The sequence below is a fragment of the Chrysochloris asiatica genome, unplaced genomic scaffold, assembly GCF_000296735.1.
Source record: "Chrysochloris asiatica unplaced genomic scaffold, ChrAsi1.0 scaffold00040, whole genome shotgun sequence".
NCBI lineage: Eukaryota > Metazoa > Chordata > Mammalia > Afrosoricida > Chrysochloridae > Chrysochloris > Chrysochloris asiatica.
In genome coordinates, this window is record NW_006408558.1 from 8,066,307 (window position 1) to 8,074,399 (window position 8,093).

Genomic DNA, 8,093 nt, shown 5'->3' on the forward strand with positions numbered 1-8,093 from the left:
AAATAAAAAAGCAAATAGATGTCATATTAATAAATTGGCAAAATTATTATCAAGTCTGTAACTCTGTACTAAAGGCACAGCAGAAGAGAAACGTGACTAATTCAATGAATGTATGTTCTTTTGAATAGATATTATGTTGTAAAGACAGGTGTTTTCTCTGATCTATAAGCTGAATTAAATTAAAATATTATAAAAATTTAGTCAAATGTCTTATCAAACTTCAGACTGCATAATTTTGAAAACTAGACAAAATAGAGTTTTAAAATATTTTCAATTACTTTTCAAGTAATTTGGCAAAATATATATATTTAGTCTAAATTGATTGGGACAGTAAGTCATTCATTTGAAGGAGAAAAAGTACCAGAACAATATCTCATTTGTTTAAAGGGTAAACTTAAGCCATAAATGTGCTGGCTTATATTTGATGGAGCATTTTTTTAACAATCATATAGTGAGGAAAATGTTTTTAGGATGTCATAGAAATTCAGAAGCATAAATGACGCACTGATAAACTATCCACATGAGACTGAAATTTCATTATAAGAGGAAAATACATCATGTTAAATTATATCTAACCTAACAACAAACAAATTTAAGTAAACAAGCTAGGAAATAACATTTGCAAAGTATATGACAAAGGATTGTTGTTAAGAGTCTTCAAGTTGGTATCTACTCATAGCGACCCTTCTAGGGTTTTGGATGCATTTTAAACATCTTTGGGGAAGCAGAAAGTCTCATCATTCTCCCTCTGAGTGGCTGGTGGGCTTGAACTGCTGACCTTGTGGTTCACAGTCCCATGTTTATCCTACAGAGCCGCTGCACTCCCCAACAAAGGATTATTAGCCTTAATATGCAATGAGTGCAAATAAACTCAAGTAAAAAGTAGGAAAAAAATTGTAACAGCACTGTTGTTGTTAAGTGCCATCGAGTCAGTTCTGACTCAAAGTCACCCTGTACAGGGTTTCCAAGGAGCTACGGGTAAGTCTGAACTGTTAAACTTGAGGCTCAACTCGACCTTGCAGTCCAGTGCTTTATCCCACAGCACCACACTAGAACTCCTGTAATAGCAAAAAAACAGGCCACTCCCCAAAGAGAAAACTTTAAAATGGTTAGAAGTCTGAAAAGATGTTCTTTCTCACTTATAGCCAAAGAAATGCAAGTAAAAGCCACTGTAGATCATTCTACTGGACAGGAAATGGTGAAAAATATAAAAATCTGGATTGAAAAATGATAGAGAATCAGATACATGTTGATGAGAATTTAGATCTACGTCCCTTTTCTGGAGATCATTTTGACAGATGTGTAGGCAATAAAGAAGAATGGAAGGGAATAAGGAAGGAGGAATAGAGAGATCGGAGGGGAGAACTGTTCTTCCCTCGTAAATGTCATTCAGTCAAAGTATGGAATGAAAAAGGAAATGTCTCATTGCTGATAAGAACGATATAATGAATAAATGCTCAAAATCTTCATTTGAAAGAAATATATAGATACATAATTGCTGCATATATATATACGTATATATATAAAGAATAGTCTATGCAAATTACATAAAATTAAGTTTTATGTATATGTGTGTAGTCTAAATGTATGTGTGTATGCCAAAAGAGGTAATATATTAACATTGTTTATCTCTTACTGAATTTTCATTTTTATTTTAATTTAAAATTTGTGTGATTATTTCTACATTAATCTTTGTCTTTTTCTAAGAGTCTCAATTTTAAAGTGATAAAGCTGTTTTTAAAAGGTGAGTTGCCCTATAAAATGAGAGGAATGGTTTGACAGTAATGTGGTGCTTGATTCAACTTAAGATCACACATATAAAGCTACTTGAACACATATATTTGAACCACTTTTGGTCAAATTCATTTTTTCTTTTCCTCTTCACTTTAGAAGAGATTGCTGAGAGCTTCATGAATGAGCACATCCTTTTCCATGAGACCAGAATAACTGTCAGATGCCCATCTATCATTACTGAATATTTTCATCAAAGATTCTGTAGAAGAATATTATCAAAGGGTGGTGCATAGAACAGAATTTCAATTTCTCCTGGAGTCATGGAGGTTGATTGCACCACTAAATCGATTGTCCTGAGATAGTCTTTAAAACTTAAACCAAAAATATCTCCTGAAATCATATTAAAATTGAACAATATTTTAGCTGAAGTAGTAAAATTGGTCTGCCTTGAGCATTGTGCTCATTTAAGATCTATATGGAACAAATTGACAACAACATAAGACTAGATAGGGACTTTACGGGCAGTCAGTTTATGTTAATGAGGGGAGAATCAACTCAGAAAGGACGAGAATAGTTGGACAATTCTAAGAATTGGGTCAATGTCACTACAAGTTATATGTAGAAACTGTTGAGTTGGTGTATGTTTTGTTACATATATTCTCAACAACATCAAACTATATACAATTTGGGGGGGTGGAGCTCAATGGTTCACATTATATACAAAGCTACATCATCATTTCTCCATATACCAACAGCAAAGTAGATCCCTGCACACCTCACTGAAAATACCACCTAGAAATCTTGGGACCTCACACAGGCCAGGATCTGGTGTGGATTTGCCAAGCTCACATGCAGAATCTTAGGATTAAAGGCAATGTTCTCTTAAATAGCACTTCTCAGACTTTGTAAACAATTAGATCTAGAAATGAGGCAAGATGTGAGCCATAAAAAGAACATTTAGATAGTAGTACTTTGTTCATCAAGACCCCTGATGTTAGTGTGCTCTTAATTTTAAGACCCTGTGTAGAGTTTGCGAGGAACAGCTGGCAAGTTTGAACTGCTGATCTTGTGGTTCCCAGTCCAGTGGTGATCATACAGCCCCAGACCAGGAGTTCACAACTGACATAGTACAACCTAGTTCCTAAGTATTCATGAAGATCTGATCTATAGAGAGAGAGACTCTTGCTGTGGCACTGGACTTCAAACTACAAGATTGGCAGTTCACACCCACAAACTGCTCCTTGGAAACCCTATATAGGGTCTCTATGAGTCAGAACCTATTTGACAGCATTTAGCATGGTTGGTCAGAGAACAACAGGAAGACCCCCCCCCCCAATGAAATGGATTGCCCAAGTGGCAGCATCAATGAACTCAAGTGTGGCAACAGCAGTGAGGTTGGCCCAGGATTGGGCAGTGTTTCGTTCTGCTGTGCATAAGATCGCTATGGGTCGGTACCAACTCAATGGCACCTAACAACAACAACAACCCAATATATGTATAAAGAGCTCTGGTAGTGTTGTTGTTGTTGTTAAGTGCCATCCAGTCAGTTCCAACCCATGGCGACCCTGTATAGGGTTTCCAAGGAGTGACTGGTGAGCTTGAACTGCCAGCCCTGCAGTTCAAAAATGGCTTTGCAGTAGTGTAGTGGTTACAAATTGGGCTGCTAACCTCAGGGTCAGCAATTCAAAACTACCAGCTGTTCTGCGTGAGAAAAATGAAGATTTCTGCTTCCGTAAAGATTTACAGCCTCAGAAACCCTGTACAGGGTCTATGAGTCAGAACTGACTCCACGGCACGTAACAACCACCACCATATATTCTTATACAAATACGTAAAAACCACTACAATGGAAGCACCCTTATATGTATACATATGCCTTCCAACCTAGTGGGTTTACAGAGCAGGACATCAGTTTTACATTCAAGAAATCATACACTTCATCTCAGTGATTCCAATCTATCAATGTAACATGAAATATACAAGCCACCACAGTATGACAAATTGACAGACGAGATGAGTGTTGGGTATTATACAAGGGAATTTCAAAAAGTTGGTGGTGAAAAACAGAATTAAAAGACGATGGGATGTTTCCACAAACTTTTTGAAGCTCTCCTTTTTTTTTCATAAAGACTATCACACTGTCCTCTCACAACACATCAACAGAACCTTCTCAAGGTCCATAACGACAAATTTACAAATACACTTGTCTCACAAGTATCTCACAAGTGTACTCTGAAATCAAAATAAATGAAGTGAGTTTATGAAAGGGATGAGGCAAAAGAAGTCAAGACCAAAGAAAGGAGAAGAAAGGGAACTAGACAGCGAACAGCAGCTGAGAAGCGGATCTGGTTGGTTGAGCAGGAACATGGGCAGCAAGACAGTCTTCTATTCTTTCTTCTAAGTATGGAAAAGAGTGTCCCTTTTTCTCTTGTTGTTTTGCTGTTTCACAGTTTTTCCCACTTTAGATTCATTCCAATGCTTTTTGAATATCTCTGTTGTAGAAACATTCTTGTCTTCTTTATAAAGAATAAAAAAAAAGGTTGTGTTTCCAAGTCTCCAAGATCAAGCGTGAAGGAAACAAATTCTACGATTTCAAGTGCTAAATAATTCAAACTAATGCCCTATATTCCCGGAATCCTTTACATGGTGTTTCCCCTCTCTGAGAGCTTACCACCCACCTCCAGTTTGTATCTCTTTCCCCCCCTTCCCTTTTCTCACCAAGTATGCTTTACTTTAGCTTTGTTGTTGTTAGTTGCTATCCAGTCAGCTGACTGTGGCTCAAGCAGCCATCTATATACAACAGAATCAAACATTGCCTGGACCTGTAACACCTTCATGATTATTGGTATATTTCAGTCCATTGTTGCAATCACTGTATTAACCCATCTCATTGAGATTTCCCGTGTTTTCTTCAGCCTCTACTTTACCAAACATGATGTCCTTTTATAGGGATTGCTCTTTCCAATAACGTGTCCAACAGAAACAAGCCAAGGTTTTACCATCTTTACTTCTAAGGAGCATTCTCTTTGTATTTCTTTGAAGACTGATTGGTTTATTCTTTTAGCAGTCTGTGTTATATACAATATCCTTTGCCAATACCACAGACCAAATCATCATTTCTTCTTCTGCCAGTTTTTTTCATTGTCATATGTCTATGAGGAGATTAAAAGGATCATGGCTTGGATCAGCTACACTTCAGTCATCAAAATGACATCTTTGATTTTTAAAACTTTAAAGAGATCTTCAGCAGCAGATTTGATTCCTTGACTGCTATATCCATGGCCATTGTTTGTTGGTCCAATTAGAATGAAATAATTGATGACATGAATGTCTTTTCATTTATCATGATGTTGTCTATCAGCCTTAGCTTAGAATCCACACATTCCTGGAAGCCTTCTATGCCCCCAAGCTGAGTGAGCAGCCTCTCCTATATATTTTGATAGCACCCTATACTATTGCTCATCAAGCCTTTATTAGATTCTACTTCAATTGCCCATTTACTACTCGGTCTCCCACAAATGATGTCCTTCTCCAAAACAAGAATCACAGTTTATCCATCATTTAATCTCCAGTACTTGGCACAGGTTGAAGCACAGGGCATTTGCTCAATCTTTGTTAGCTGAATTAATCACCTTTCATAGCATTGGCTCGTTAGATCTAGACAACCTTGTGAAGGAGGTAAGGAAGCCAACATGGAGTGGCTCAGTGGCTTGTGTTGTGCCAGAGTCCCAATTCCCTGATTTGTAATTCATTGTTCTTTTCTCTACACTGCACCAATATCAGTATCATACAGAATGATCTACTACCGATCAGTTACATCCTGCATTCTACTCACTTTGTCTTCCCCAGGACTTTCAGAATCACAGAGTTAGAGTTAGGCACCACTGCCTGTCAGTGTGTCATACTCTGAGGCCGGCATGCTACTGGAAGTTATGCTAACAACATTTCAAATAGAAGCAGGGCCACCCATGTAAGGCAGGTTTCAGTCGAGCTTGCAGAGTGAGAAAGACTAGGAAGAAAAGTCTGGTAACCCAATTCTGAAAATTAACCAATGAAAACCCTATAGAGTACAACAGAATACGGAACAATATAGAACTGGAAGATGACAACAAAAATCACCCAACGGTTGACAATTACGAGGATGGCACAAGAGTGGCCATCGTTTCCTTCTGTTGTACACAAGATCACTATTAGTGGAAGCCAACTTGACCACAATAGAAACTAGAAGGGGCGGGAGAGACTGTTTTGTATCAGTTGGACTGCAACATTTGCATAAAGGAAACAAATCCTGAAAAAAAATTACTAGTGGAAGATTCTAGACTGGAAGCCAGGTCTATTGATGCCATTCTACCTTCTTGATTTGGATAGACAGGTACAGCTATACAAGACTGGATTTATAAATGGTCCGAACTTTCATCCCAGGCCTATTAATGGTGTGGAAACAAATAAATTCGAAAAGGAACATAATTTTCCATTCAACTTTCAGTTCTGCTTCCACATGCCACAAATGGAGACCATTTGGTGGAGGCTACGGAGGTGAGAAGAGACCCAGAACGTGCAGTTCTGCACTGCTGCTCAGCAGGCCTGTCAGTAATATCTTATTTAACATACTGTCACAGAATTTTCCTTCAGTGTCACATCGGTCGCTACTGTAACACTCCATAAGAAATAATGCCATCTGTTAAAAAACACAAGGCAGGGAAACGCAGCTGCTGTCATCACACAAAGATGGAATTAACCAACACTAAGCAATTACTTTCCTTTTAAATTTCACAATTAAAATTTTAGTCTTGCTTTATTTGTATCACAAAAGTCACCACAACACTGCGCCTGTTGAAGTAACAACACCGCTCTCTCGATGAAAACATGGAGGAGGAGGAGTTTGGTTGGGGATAATGGTAATTGTTACTCTGTTGCCTTTTTAATAAATATTTTTAAGTCCCATTGGTGGCATTAATTATAGGTAGTAGTACTAAGAATAATGTATTTGCATATAACGTTCACATTGTTGTTGTTATATGCAGTCGAGTCCGTTCCTATTCATAGTGACCCTGTCTATATAGAAATGTCAAATATCTGGTGGGTTTGAACTGCCGACACTGCGGTTAACTGTCCAGTTATCCTAAGGCATCTCACCAGGACTCCCAGGCATTTCTAGTACTCAATTAAAGATAAATAAAACCCTCACAAAGCAAGGTTTATAGCTGATGAAATGATCATTATGCTTCATGTCCAGATCTTACTTTTTCTTTGGTAGATCTTAACAGAGAAGGAAGGGACCCAGTTCAAAAGCAGACAGGTTCCTAATTTGAACAGAGATAAAGCTCTGCTTCCCAGCTTTTATTCCATTCGATGAAAGGGAGCAGATTGCTGGCTAAATAACAGAAGGGTGGACCTATTCAGAGCTTAACTGCTGGGCTAACTCTTCAAAAAGCTGTAAGAGATCAACAATTGCCTTGGCCATACTCCATTTAGAGGGTGTCAGCAAGCTGGTGTTTCTCTCTTTGATACATCTTTTTATCATGAGAATTATATACTAAGTTTTCTGAGGGCAGAAGAATAGGCAAAACCTGTCTTAACCAGTTTTCAGATGAGCAGAGTTTTCTTGCAAGGTAGAGCAAAACCAGTAATGGTAATAAAGAATTAAATTTCCAGCTTTGCTCCAACTTTTGGCCTGTGTAAGAACCATCCAATGAGACCACATGCTAATAATGCCATGAGTATGGAAAGGAAACTTCCAGAAATGAAGCTTTAAACACCCACCTTTCTCAAGGTGCATTTAATATTTTATCTTTCAGTACAATTTCTATCCAGAATATGGTGTTTTAATGGTCCTACATATTTGACTAGCTCATAGACGGGACGGTTCATATTCCAGTTGATAGACTAGCTCTCACCACCACTCATCTGTCAGTTTGTCATACTGTAGTGGCTTGTGAGTGGCTGTGATTCTGAAAGCTATACCACCATCATTTTAAATCCCAGCAGAGTCACCCATGGTGGACAGGTTTCAGATGAGCTTCCAGACAAAGACAGACTAGGAAGAAGGAGTGATGAGCTACTTCCGAATATTTAGTCACTGAAAACCTTATGAATAGCAGAGAAACACTGTCAGATATAGTGCCGGAAAATCAGTGACTCACATTGGAAGGCACTCAAAATGCGACTGGGGAAGAGCTGAAATGGACTGGTATTGGCTATTTTGAATCCGAGAATCACATGGTTTACTATGCCAGAAACTACAAATTGAACAGGAATGGTGTTGCATTCACTGTCAAAAAACATATCCAGATCAGTCATGAGGTACAATGCTGTCTGTGATAGGATAATATCCACATACCTACAGGGAAGACCAGTTA